Raw genomic sequence first — 12,625 nt, 5'->3', positions numbered from 1 at the left:
GAGTAATGCTAGTTATCCTCAAAAAATGTCAGGGCCATGGGAGGGATGGATACCTTTTAGGAAGGGCTCTCTGTGTGCCAGGTGAGGAGCCCAGAGCTGTGCAGTCATTTCTCATCCTCAGTTAATGATCATCCTGGGAAAGAAAGATGATAATCTTCATTTTGCTGAAAAGTAAGCTAAAGCTCAGACTGGTTAAATAACATGGTCATGGAGGCGCCTGGGAGGCTCAGTCTATTGTGTCTGACTCTTGGTTTCAGCTCAGGTCATAATCTTACAGGTCATGGGTTCGAGACCCACATCAGGCTTTGGGCTCCATGCTGTGTGGAGCCTGCTTGGGATCCTCTCTCTCTCTCTCTCTCTCTCTCTCTCCTCCTTTCTCTCAAAATAAATAAACTTAAAAAACAAAAAGTAACATGGTCATGGCCACACAGTCAGAGCTGGGACTCTAATCTAGGTTTGACTGAGTCGAAAGTACATGCTGTTAGTCACAACATCAGGAATGAAATATGCCGTGTGTACTGTGCCTGCATGCATTGGTCAGGAGTTGCTGCCAGAAGTCCTTAGAAGAATATCGGCCGGTCTCCCAACTGGGTGGAGAGAGTGCTGCAACGTGGCAGTAATGTCACATCTGTGAGGGGTGAGGGAGGATGTCCAGTGGCACACATGCTGTCTCTTTGACATTCTTATACTATATGACATTGCCTCCCCAGAGGTAGAGTGCAACAGAGACAAAGGACCAAAAAAAAGAGAGTGAGAAAAAGTAGGAGGTGGCTGCCTTTCTGGCCCTTTTCACACCCTGTGGCTGCATTTGTGTTTTCTTGGCAGTGGGAACACCTCTACCTACAGGCTTGTTTGCAGGATAGAATGCAATCAGAGGTAGGAACTAGCATGAGAACTCTTGCAAACAAAGGTTGCCAGTGCTGCTTCTTGAGCGGAGTTCATGATGACTGGGGGGACTTCAGGTCATCTGATACTTCCGTGGGACTGTAATACCTCTACGCAAAGACGCTGTTATTCCTTCCCAAAGGCCCTGCGGGGGAATAAGGACCATCAGAGGTTGGAGGAAGGTGACATTCAAGCTGCTGAGCTAGAGTTTGAGGATTGACACCTGGTTGCGGGTAAGTCTTTGCAACCCATTGGCCATGGGATAATCACCATGTATTCACTCTGCCCGATGGAAGCCTGAGAGGTGGGGCTTGTAGAGTTTAGGTCTCAACTTACTTATTACTGTGTAATCTTGGGTAAGTTATTTAACCTCTGTGAGCCTTGGTGGCTTACTTAAAACAGCATTTATCTTAGGGGCCCGTTGTGAGAATTGAATGAGATGAGGCATAGAAAGAAACTACTTGGCTCTGATGTACAGCAAGCACTCAATGCTTATTAGATATTGTCTAGGAGGAACTTATATACATATGTGGAAACTGCAAAGTCAGGGCAATGATCTGAATCTGTGCTGCCCCAAACCAGGTAACTGGTGGTGGTTTTTCTTTTCCTTTTTCTTTCTTTCTTTCTTTCTTTCTTTCTTTCTTTTTTTTATTTATTTATTTATTTATTTATTTATTTATTTTTGGGACAGAGAGAGACAGAGCATGAACGGGGGAGGGGCAGAGAGAGAGGGAGACACAGAATCGGAAACAGGCTCCAGGCTCTGAGCCATCAGCCCAGAGCCTGACGCGGGGCTCGAACTCACGGAGCGCGAGATCATGACCTGGCTGAAGTCGGACGCTTAACCGACTGCGCCACCCAGGCGCCCCAATTTTTTTTTTTTTTTTTTTTTTTTTTTTTTGTGTGTGCATCTGGATGTTTTGACTACCCAGTTTTCAGAACTGGAAAAAAGAAGGGTGGTGTTGTTAAGACCTGTTTATCTCAGTTTGTGGTCCTACTCGGTCCTGGTAGGCCTCTCAGTGTCTGAACCAGGGGAAAATGCACCCTCCCGTCGTGTGCTGAAAATATTGGCGAATGCAGAGCCAGACTTTGCATCCCCTGCTCACAGCAGAAACCCACTGGGCCAGGACAGCCCTCCTTCCCCTGTCCTCCGTAAGAAACAGTTTAGATCATCACCGTGGTGGTGGCTACCCTTTACCAGTGTTAACCGTGTGCCGGGAACTTGATGCCTTCGATGGCCCCATAAGGCAGCCACTATTCCCATTCCGGTTCTGCAGACCAACAGATTACGCCCCAGTGTGTTTACTTGTCCAGGAAGTGGCAGAGCTGGGATTCAAATCCAGGCCAGCTGGGTGTCAGCAGCCCCATGCTTACCACTGAACCATGCTCTCTGCAGGACACTCTAGCTTAACGAGGAAGCTTGTTTGGCAGAGGGAGTGAAATGGCAAATGTGTAAGTCAGGGCCCGTGAGAAACTGTAGAGGGATCAGAGCAGCGTTCTTACTCCCTGCTGCGCGCCTGAATTGCCCGAGGAGCATTCATGAGCTAGAGGTCTGGTCCTGACCCCCTGAAATTCTGGATCTCTGGATTGAGGATGGAGCCAGAGTTTCCCAGGTGGTTCTGATAGGCCTCCAGGCTTGAGGACCACTGAGGAGAGGAAGAGGTTTGGGAGGGATTTAGCAAATTCCTTGTGGTTAGAAACTTTTCCATTCCCTTCTTGGAAGTGGCTGATTCACATTCCAGGTAGTGCACCTTTGTCTCAGTATCTCAATTTGCAGTGTGTGGGCAATGGAGCTTGACAACATTGCAGAGCATTGGGTGGATAAACAGCTTGTAGAAGGCCATTTACATGGGAAGCTTTGGGAGAAAGTGCTCCTGGGGCTTTGAAGCGACCCGATTTCAGTTTCCATGTGGTGGTGCTCTGGGTCACATCCCAGCACTTCTGGATTATCAGCAAGTAGGTAGTCCCGTGGGACCAAAGTGCAAGGTGTTTGCTTGCAGAGCCTGGGGTAAGTGGGGAACTCTGATTGCCCCATCCTTTGGTTGAAGAACAGTGTGAGCTGACACATAATTAGAACCATTAACTGGTTCTCAATATGGAGAATGAGATTTGTGGCTCCCTCTTACAAAGGATATATGAAACAGTAAACACACTTCCAGTTATGGATGGGGCTAAACACACCATTAAACTGAATGCTAATGGCCGTCTCCTGCTTCCTTTGAACATTTCACCGTGGCAACCAGCAGGTGCCCTTTTCTTGCCTTCTCTTTCATCTTCCCATAATTCTCTCCTGCCGTGGCTTTGTGGATGATAATGGGCACATGCCTGAAATAGCAGTTATAAAGAGAATTAGAATTAAAAGAGGCAAAAAAAAACCCAAATTAGGTTGGAGTAGGTTTCCAGCTCCTCATGTTATTTGCTTGTAGGATGAAGAAATCCCAGGTAGCGAGAACAGGCCAAGGCAGGTGAACATCTTGAACTGATGTAAGTAAGCGTCTTAATACACTGCATACTAAAGGCATTAAGCCTGGCCTGACTTCTGAAGCTCAGCACTAAATTGTGGGGGCAGCATAATTTATGGCTGAAGAATAGGAGCCCAGGAGTTTGACACTCTCGGATATAAATCCTTTTCTGTTGCTAAAAGCTGTGTGACCTTAGGTGAGTAATGCTCTCTCTCTCTGTGCCTAAGTTTCCTCACTTGAAAATCAGGGGTAATAATAATAATAATTGTTTCATGGGGCTATTGCAGGGGTGGGGTAGAGTGGGGTAAGGGGTTGGGTTGGCAATTATAATGGGTATAAAGCTCTTTGTATAGTGCCTGGCACATAGTATGTGCTCAGTAAATGGTAGCCACTCTGATGATGATGGTGTTGAGTAACAACTTGCTGGGTAACTTTAGGCCAGTAACTTCCCTGAGCTTCAAACTGTTCATCTGTAAAAGGCAAGCTAATAACAGTACCTGAGTCATTAGTTTAAAGCTCTAGATAAGAATTAAATGATGAAAAGTATTTGGCACAGGGCTTGGCACATAATCAGAGTTCCATAAGGATTTGCTGAATGATGGGGGAAAAAAATAAATAAATGCTATCACCGATGAAGAAGCTCAATCAGCAGGCCCAGAGCATTTAATATTAGACACCGAGGGAGAAAAATAGGAACAGCCCTGGACTCGTTGTCAGTTACATTTGTTAGCAGCCGCAGACCTTCCTTTGCTCCCTTTGTCCTTGTTTCTCCACTCCTCTCGGCCCTTAGCACGCGCGTGTGCTGGAAAAGAGAAAACGCGATGCTGACTTACGCAAATGAAATCCCAGTATCACAACGGGCACCGAGCAAGGCCTCTGGCAGGAAGGCCATAAATAACATTGCACCACTGCTCTGCCAGCAGAGCCAGCCGGCCATGGGGCCTCCCGGCCGCCCCCCTACCCCGGGCCCTCAAGCATTCTGGGCCGCCCCAGTCCCTCACCTCCCCATCGGCTGCCCCCTCCCAGGTCCGTTCTGCAGGACACTGACTCATGCTCTGAAGCCACCTGTCCGTCTTCGGCCCGCCCCGGCTTCCCTCCAGGAGCACCCCCCGGGGAGAAGGCAACCTGGTAAACCAGGTACTGGCATAGCTGCTTAGTCAGCTAGCTACTCTGATGGGACTAATTGCAGTGTCTTTTAAATAGCATTTATGGTCTTGATTTCTAGTTACAAAAATGATACGTGTTTATTTTAGAAAATTTCAGGGGAAAAAATGGGGGAAAGAAACAAGCACACAGAAGAAAATAAAGATCTTCAGGCCCTGGTGATATTCCAGGCCAATTACATCAGATTTGCTACAAATGGGGTCATCCATCAGCATTGGGTTTTTTTTTTTTTTTTTTTTTTTTTTTTTTTTTTTTTTTAATTCGGGAGGTGATTCTGGCGTCGCAGGCAAGGTTGAACCACCCCTTGCCAATAACACTTTACAGTATTTCCTTCACTTTTCAGTTTTATATTTGTACCATATTATACATACTATTTGAAACTTGATTATGTTTTCTTTGGCCTAACACTATGTTATGAACATCTTCCAAATCATAAATATTCTTTAAAATATGATTTTAAAGACTGCTTATGTAGCTTTCCGTCTTATGGATGTACCTTAATTGTTTTTAACCAGTTCCCATTATTAGATGTTTTCTAAAATTTTGCTGATTAAAATAATTCTGGGATGTATTTCTACTCCTATCTGTAATCACCTACTTAGCTAACACTTATGTAACATGTAACCCTATGCTGGATACCGTTCTAAGGCATTGCATATATTTATTTCTTTTAATCCTCAAAACCAACCCAAGAGATAGATACTGTTATCATCCCTCCTTTAGAGATGAGGAAACTGAGACTCAAGAGAGGCTAAATCACATGACTGATTGGTGGTGAAGCCGACGTGGTTCCAGAGTCCACACTCTGTAATTACAATTGCTGGGTGAATTATAAATACAGAGAACAAACTGATGGCTGCCAGTTCAGGGTGGGGTGGGGGTGAGGGGTTGGCCACAATGGGTGGAGGAGTTGGGCAAAATGGGAGGCCGCCAGTTACGGAATAAGTCAGTCACGGGAGTAACAGGTACAGCATAGGGAATAGAGTCAACGGGACCAATCATGGTTTCGTGATGACGGATGATGGCTACACTTGTAGGGGGCGTAGCATAACATATACAGTGATGTCGAGTTACGATGTTCTGCACCTGAAACTGGTATAACATTGTATGTCAACTATAATCACACGCAAAAATAAAATTACTGAGTCAAAATATATGACATCTTTCAAGGGTTTCGAAACACATCGCCAGACAGCTCACCATTAATGTATCCATTTATTTTGTCACCAGCAGCGTCTGTGAGCCAGTGTGTGTGTGTTGGAGGGTGGAGTGCTGGTCTCTGACTTTGAAAAAGAATTTTCGAACCCAATGGAAGCTGCAAATGTAAACATCCTCCTTACTGAAGGTTTATTACCTATGCAGAAAAAACTTTTTAGCAGGATTTTAAAAAGTGGTGTGTGTTTTATAGTGTGGCTCTGTAGTTGTAAATGGTGCGTCAAGCATGAGAGCTGGTATTGTTTCTGCGGTGGTAGGAAACGGGGACTGTCAGAGGCCCTCACCCTGTGCTGTGTTACACAATTATCTTCTTTTTCACACCCCCCTTTTTTTGTAAGACAGAGAAAAGATCGACACCTCCATAGTGGTTGTTCACGGAAGAAGTGCTCTGAGAGAGACAGTATTATCCAGGAACAATCTGTAGCTCTTCTGATGTTTTGCTGAAGGACCTGGAGCCCCCTCTCGGGAGGAATCTGATTTGACTGCCTCCAGCTGCTCATGGGGTGAGTGGAACTGGTTTTCTGGGAGCCCTGGGAGGAGGGCAGAGGGGCCCAAAGGCCAGGATGCCAAGGGAGTCCCAGGAAAGAGGAGCTAAGCCTGAGAGGAAGGCTTTATGAAAGCCCATTGAGAGCGTCCCTGTGAGCGTGAGAAACATACAAAGCCCTGTGTGCCACCTTCCTGGTTTCTGTGTGTATTTGTCACGTCCAGCCAGTAACTCGGTTATTATCATTTTCCTGTTGGAGGAAGATTGTAAACACTCAAGACTCTGTCATCCCCTCCCCCCACCACACATACACTATTACTGATATGTCTGAAGGATTTCCTACCTATAGCAGGAAAGCAAAAGAACTTCTCATAACTTTGAACTCCTTGAGGACAGGGGCCCGTATCTTTTATAATTATTATGATATTCATTTTCAGTGGCTCCAGCAGGTCACAACTTTCATTTCTATTCACAGTGTACCCTATCCTATTGGTTGAAGCTTTGATGGGAGTTCTGTTAGTGGGCTCTATTTTTGTTGTTATAGAAGCCCAATTCTAGCTGTCTTACCAGAAGGGGAGTCCAGGATGGAGAGCAGGTATGACTGGAGTCAGAATTTTGAAGGATGTTGTTTCTGTTTGCCTCTCTGTCTCTGTCTCTCTCCCCTTCCCTGGGCTGGCCTCATTCCCTCCCACTTGGTGGGATCCCTTCACATGGTCAGGAGACGTGTCTTCTCTTGAATTTTCTGTGTGTGTTCTGAGGGACAGAAATCCTCCGTTGTCTGGGTTGTTGCTAATCTGGATGGATGAAGCCTAGAGCTGCCTGTGGCTATTTCCTGATATGTGAGGCCGTTCTAACCCAGTGGAGAGAGAGGACTGCTCTCTCCTAACACTCTTACGTTGATCCCAGAGAAACATCAGGCTTGGCTTGAGTCACATCAGGTCAGTCAACTACTGCATCCAGTGGAAGAAAGTATGAGGAGGGGCCAGAGCATTTACATGGCACCCTATGTGTAGCAGTCTGTACTTGATGTTCACAGGAAAAGTGGGGAAAGAGTGTAAGGAAGACAAACCAACAGAGAACTGTGTCATCATTCAGACTCATTGTTTTTCTAGCCCAGGGTTTTCACTGGGCAGGTTAATTGGGATTTTTATTTCTGTTCATGCCATGTCCTTTCCAGTGCTTTTGTATCTGTAATAAAGCAAGGACTTGTTTTCATTAAAATCTGATTCTTTAACCCTTCCTCTTCAGTCATTGTTTCCCTGTAATTCAAAAACATGCAGGTATCTTCACATTTATCACCACACTTCTCAGATGAGGAGGTTTACCTTTGAAAGCTCCCTTTCTTGACCAGTTAAGACGGTAAGTCCCTTTACATATCATGTCTGGACACAGGCCTCCACTGCTGACTCTTGCAGGGCATGGGCGCCCCCTGGGCTGCTGAATCCCTTATCCTTTCTTGGCCGTGGTCTCCTAGCTGCCACAGAATAATGTGTAAGCTTACTTTCAAGTGCTGTCTCCATTTTGGGAGCAAAGGATGTCCTCATGAAGGACCCGGAAAAACTATTTCCCTTTTTGGCACTTCTGCCCTTTTATGCAGTCTGGTTTTGTTCTCTGTGTATAAATAGAGGAGGGACTCATTGTTTGCCCCTCCACTTTTTAGCTGGGCTGTATTTTGCCTTTGGCTGGCAGGGCAAACTTTGGAATAAGACAAACTTGGGTTCACATCCCAACTTCACTATTCACTTGCTGAGGGGCCTTCAGTGAGATGCGCTTTTCAAAATATCTTTCAGCATCGGTTCCCTCTCCTATAAATGGAGGGAAACAATGGTGCCTGCCTCATAGGGTGGCCATATTGCTTCATGAGTCACATGGACCCACAAAGCCCAGCACCCAGTAGATGTTCAGTAGATGTGAATTCTCTTCCTCCCCACAAAGACACTTGATTTGTTTTCTGTCACCCTGGGCATTAGCTGTGCACTGACTCACCACATCTATATATCCCATAAAAGTTGCCAGTCCATGGACTATTTTTAAATATATTCGTGTTTTCCATATTCTAAAGAAGCTGGCCATTAGGAATAATCTTAAAGGTAGTTACTCTTTGGTAAAGGCCTTCCCTACTTTTTTCTTCTGTATAGAAATAGCTTTTCCTTTTATTCTTTCTGGTGTAACAGAGATTTCTCCCCCCTCCCCCCATCCTGTTTAGCATCTGCTCCATTTGCCCATTGAAAGAACACACTCTCTTCTTTACAGAACTGTTCCTCTTTCACCTCTGGTTGGGGTGGGCTGAGGGGTATCATGTGACCAAGACTGGACCAGTCGTCATATGTCATACCCCTTGCCACAGTGATTGGCTCAGTGGTAGCCCTGTGACCCAAGTTTGGTCCTTCCCTTGAGTTTTACCCGCGGGGTCTGGGACAGCAAAATCCTCTTTCTCTGTGTATGTTGCTAATCTGGGTTGATGAAGCCTGGAGCTGCCTCTGCCATGCCTTCTGCTGTGTGGACAGACCTCTTTCATCTTAAGAAAGAATGAGTCCAACACATGGAGAGAAGCAGAGAGCTAAGATATGGGGTGAGAAGGGAGCAGGGGAAGGAGGCCAAGAGAGATGCTCTCGTCATTTGATTTCCTGGGGATAGCTGTAGTCTCTCACAGCCAGTGAGTTCTGACTTTTCCTTAAGCCAGATTGGGTTCAGCTTCTGTTCCTTGAAGTCAAAGATTCTAATAAATGTGTTGGTATATTTAAGGTAATGGCCCCCTTATAAATGAGAGTTGTGTTTATGACACAACAAAATCCTGACAGCTAATCTAAGCTGCTAATATGGCACAAGAGTCATACACTGAATGCTTACAGAGGTCAAAATTATCTGGGGTTATGGAACCCCTCCCAGTTTTGTACCACTGGGACCTGGCATAGTACCATGGGACCTGGCACATAGAAAGCCTCAATCTCTACTCAGTAAAGTAGGGTAGTGAGGGAGGATCTAACTGGTTCAGGTGGTCAGTCATCCTCTAGTCCAGGGGGGTCCCATCGGCTAGGCAGTGGCTCCCACACAGGCCTCAGTTAGCCCACAGCCTGGGTTTCTATGGGTCAGGCCAGATGTGGGTAGGGATCCATGATGCAGAAAATCACTTCTTTTGCGTTAAGAGTTCTTTAATTTGACTGGGTATGGCAAGTTCTCTGAGTCTCACAAAGGGGACCAAATAGCAGCTGGGCACTTAACGTGGCTTGCCCAGACCATTTGAATCCTCCCATTAGAGCCCTAAATGAAGGATTTGGAAAGCTACTGGGGGAATTCCAGAAAAAGACAAACTACTCCTGTCCTGCTGAGGGTCTCCCCTTGAGCTTCTCTTCCAGAGGAGCACTGTGACCCCAGACAAAGAGAGGAGTTCTGGGAAGCCACGGGAGCCTGCATAACTGCCAAAGAATGGCTGACTCCAGAGCGACCGACCGAGGCCTGCTGGTGAGAAACCTACCCCATGCTACGGTGAGGCCACCGCAGTGTGACTCGTACACAGCCTCTGCTGGGGATGAGGGCCTGGGGAAGCAATAACATTCCCCGTGTCAGCCCAGCTCTGGCCTTGTCCCCAGGCCCTGTTCCCACTGTAAGCTGACACTGGCCGGGAAGGGCCTCTCGTCTCCTCCTCCAGGGGTCAGGAGGCCTCCAGGGCAACATCTATTCTCAGACACAGAGCAGCTGCCTGTGGAGGCTTCAGAGAGAGTGTGAGGAAAGCAGGCACCCCTGTGAGGGGGGGCAGGGCAGGAGATCTGGCTCCTCCAGGGGACTTGGCTTTGGAAGATTGGCACTTGAAGCTGATTTTAATCTTGGCCCTGTCTACACAACAATAGAGTCAACTGGATTACAGTGGGCTGGAACCAGAGGGGCATAGCATAGGAATCTGGACACTCGGGGAATTGGCCTCCCTCTTCCCCCTGAGCCGTGGTGGGACCAGGGCCAAGACTTCAGTTTCTGTGGGCCTCAGTCTCCTCAATGGTAAGTTGAGAAATCTTGGCCCACATGCTCTTGGAGGATTTCTCTTGGTGAGTAATCCACACTTTCCCATCAAATGATGGATCTAAATTCACTTGCTCTGTTGAGATAACCCATATAGAAGAGATGAGGCTCAAAGTTAAGTTTCCTCGTAGGCAGTATAGGCAGATGGATGCGAAGCAACATTATTCCAAAAAGAGTGACAGTAGTAATAATTATTACCAAAATGACAGCAACAAAGCAACCATTTAAAAAATACTATGAGCCAGGTACTCTATGAATGATTTTATGGTACATGACCTGGTGTAATCCTTTATAGTACTCTTTGGGAGTGGACATTATGGTTCCCGTTATGGAGATGAAACTACTGAGGCTCAGAGAAGTTAAATTACTTGCTCAACATCTTGGTGTTAAAAAGGTGGTGGAGCTGGGATTTGAACCCGGGTCTGCTTGATTCTAAATCCCTCGTTCCTATCTACTGTGTTATCAAGTGGGTGAGTGGCGCCTTCCACCTTCTGCTGTGAAAACACAGACATGTAGAGGCAGCAATTGCTCACAATCCTGCCTGGAAGTCGGGGCTGATGGCTTCTCAACTGTGACTGTGTCACAGACAGCCTTCGGCACTGTAGCCCCAGACTTCTTTTTTCCATCTCCATCATTCGCCTTTTCCCCACCACCCTCACCAAACTTGTGCTCCACTCAGCACACATCCCTGCTCAGGCAAGGTTCGGATGCCATCCCATTTTCGAAGATGTTCTCTGATTTTTTGCTTCTGGAATAGCCCGTGTCATGTTTTGTAATTATATTTTAGTCAGTATTTATCCAGTAAGTATTTACTGAGTAACTCCGTGTGCTTCGCACTGTGTTAGGTGCTTGTGAATTTTCTCCTGCTCGTTTTCCCTGCCTCCAGGCACCCAACACACAATCGAGCTCACAGGTTGCTTTGCTTTGCTCTTCTCTTCTCTTCTCTTCTCTCCTCTCCTCTCCTCTCCTCTCCTCTCCTCTCCTCTCCTTTTCTTTTCTTTTATTTTCTTTTCTTTTCTTTTCTTTTCTTCCCCCCCCCTTTTTTCCAGAGGTCTGTCTTATTTCCCTTGACAAAGCCTAGCACACTGAAGATACTCAATAGCTATTTAAAGTGGACTCATGATCCAGAACTTATCTCACTTTTAAATAATGGCCTGTTTCCTCCCTACATCCCCCACTAGGTTCTTAGACTCTCGTGGATAGGAGCTGGCACAGAAGGGGAATTTGACACGTTTATTGAATGAATGGTCAGTGAGAAGTATGAGTTCTGGGGAGGAAATATGCTACTTCTACAGGCATGGATCAAGCACCATCGAGATCATGAGTGAACACCATGAAGAGTAAACACCATGCAGATCTCATGTTTTCAGGACCCCAAGTGTCCAGTGACTAGAATGATACACACAAAGTAACATGGCAAAGATTCAGCAGAAGGAGAAACTGGGTACCACTGAGACACCTTCCCTGACCAGAATCACTGTTGGTCACTGGTCACTGGTCACTTCCTCAGCCCACCTGTGGCTCTAATTCCCATAGCATCCTTCCCTTGGGGGGCTTTGGCCTCTGGGAAGAAATGAATGTGGCCCTTGGAGAGCCCTGCATTCTTGCACAGGTGATCACCCCATCCAATTCAATGTGAACTCAAGTAGAAAGGATTGTGACCTTTCCAGAGGCCAGAATCATTGTTCTAGAACTGGAAGGGGCCACGGCAGTTCTTTGGCCTGGTTCTAATCTTCTGTCTGAAGAAATCATTGCAGTGGGGTGCGACTATTCTAATGCCTGGCCCCAGAATTCTCTTCTGGAGGAGAACTGTCTTGAGACCCTGAGGGCGAAGTTGGCAAGAGACAAAATGATGAAGAGAGAACTGCTGTCTTGTGCATAAAAATAAATAGGGACTTTGGGTGAGAGACTCTGAAGGAGAGGAAGTACAGGAGGAGGGGACTTCTCAGGGGGAAATGAAACTTGAAACTTATACTTGTGGAAATTTTAAGAACAAGGATGTCTAATTTTTGATTGCACAGTTTTTATTTGTGAGTGCTGTAAACCATTCTCTCTCTTCGATAAAGATTCCCCCCCCCCACACACACACATCCCTTGTATAAGTGGGTCTTAGGGAAGAAGAGAGAAATTGAGGAAAACGTGAATTCCTCATGTGTATTGGCACTGACAGCCTGCACAGGATGGGGAGATTATCCATAAACTAAAATAGTTCAGTGGAAGCAGGTGATTAAGGAAGTCCTCAGAAGGGTGGACAGGAATAAGGATTGTGCTTCGCATGTAGGATGGGGTCTCAAACCAATTTTTATTTGACTCTCAAAGAGCAGGGGCATTCCCTAGGGTTCTTTGGTTGTAAGTAATAGGCTAATAGCCAACTTATTAGGTGGCTTAGTTCAGAGAAGTG

At 46.3% G+C, this 12,625-nt stretch overlaps 1 long non-coding RNA gene across 1 annotated transcript; it reads left to right on the top strand.

The window, feature by feature from the left end:
* Nucleotides 1-1,040: 1,040 nt before the first annotated feature.
* LOC115522732 lies at nucleotides 1,041-12,291 on the top strand. Its single transcript, XR_004344185.1, has 4 exons — nucleotides 1,041-1,118; nucleotides 6,069-6,229; nucleotides 9,468-9,672; nucleotides 11,406-12,291. It is a non-coding gene; the product is annotated as an uncharacterized LOC115522732 (long non-coding RNA).
* The last annotated feature ends 334 nt before the right edge of the window (nucleotides 12,292-12,625 follow it).

Source organism: Lynx canadensis, chromosome A1, assembly GCF_007474595.2.
Source record: "Lynx canadensis isolate LIC74 chromosome A1, mLynCan4.pri.v2, whole genome shotgun sequence".
Lineage (NCBI taxonomy): Eukaryota > Metazoa > Chordata > Mammalia > Carnivora > Felidae > Lynx > Lynx canadensis.
Note: the sequence above shows the minus strand (reverse complement) of the source record. Positions and strands in the feature narration are given on the sequence as shown.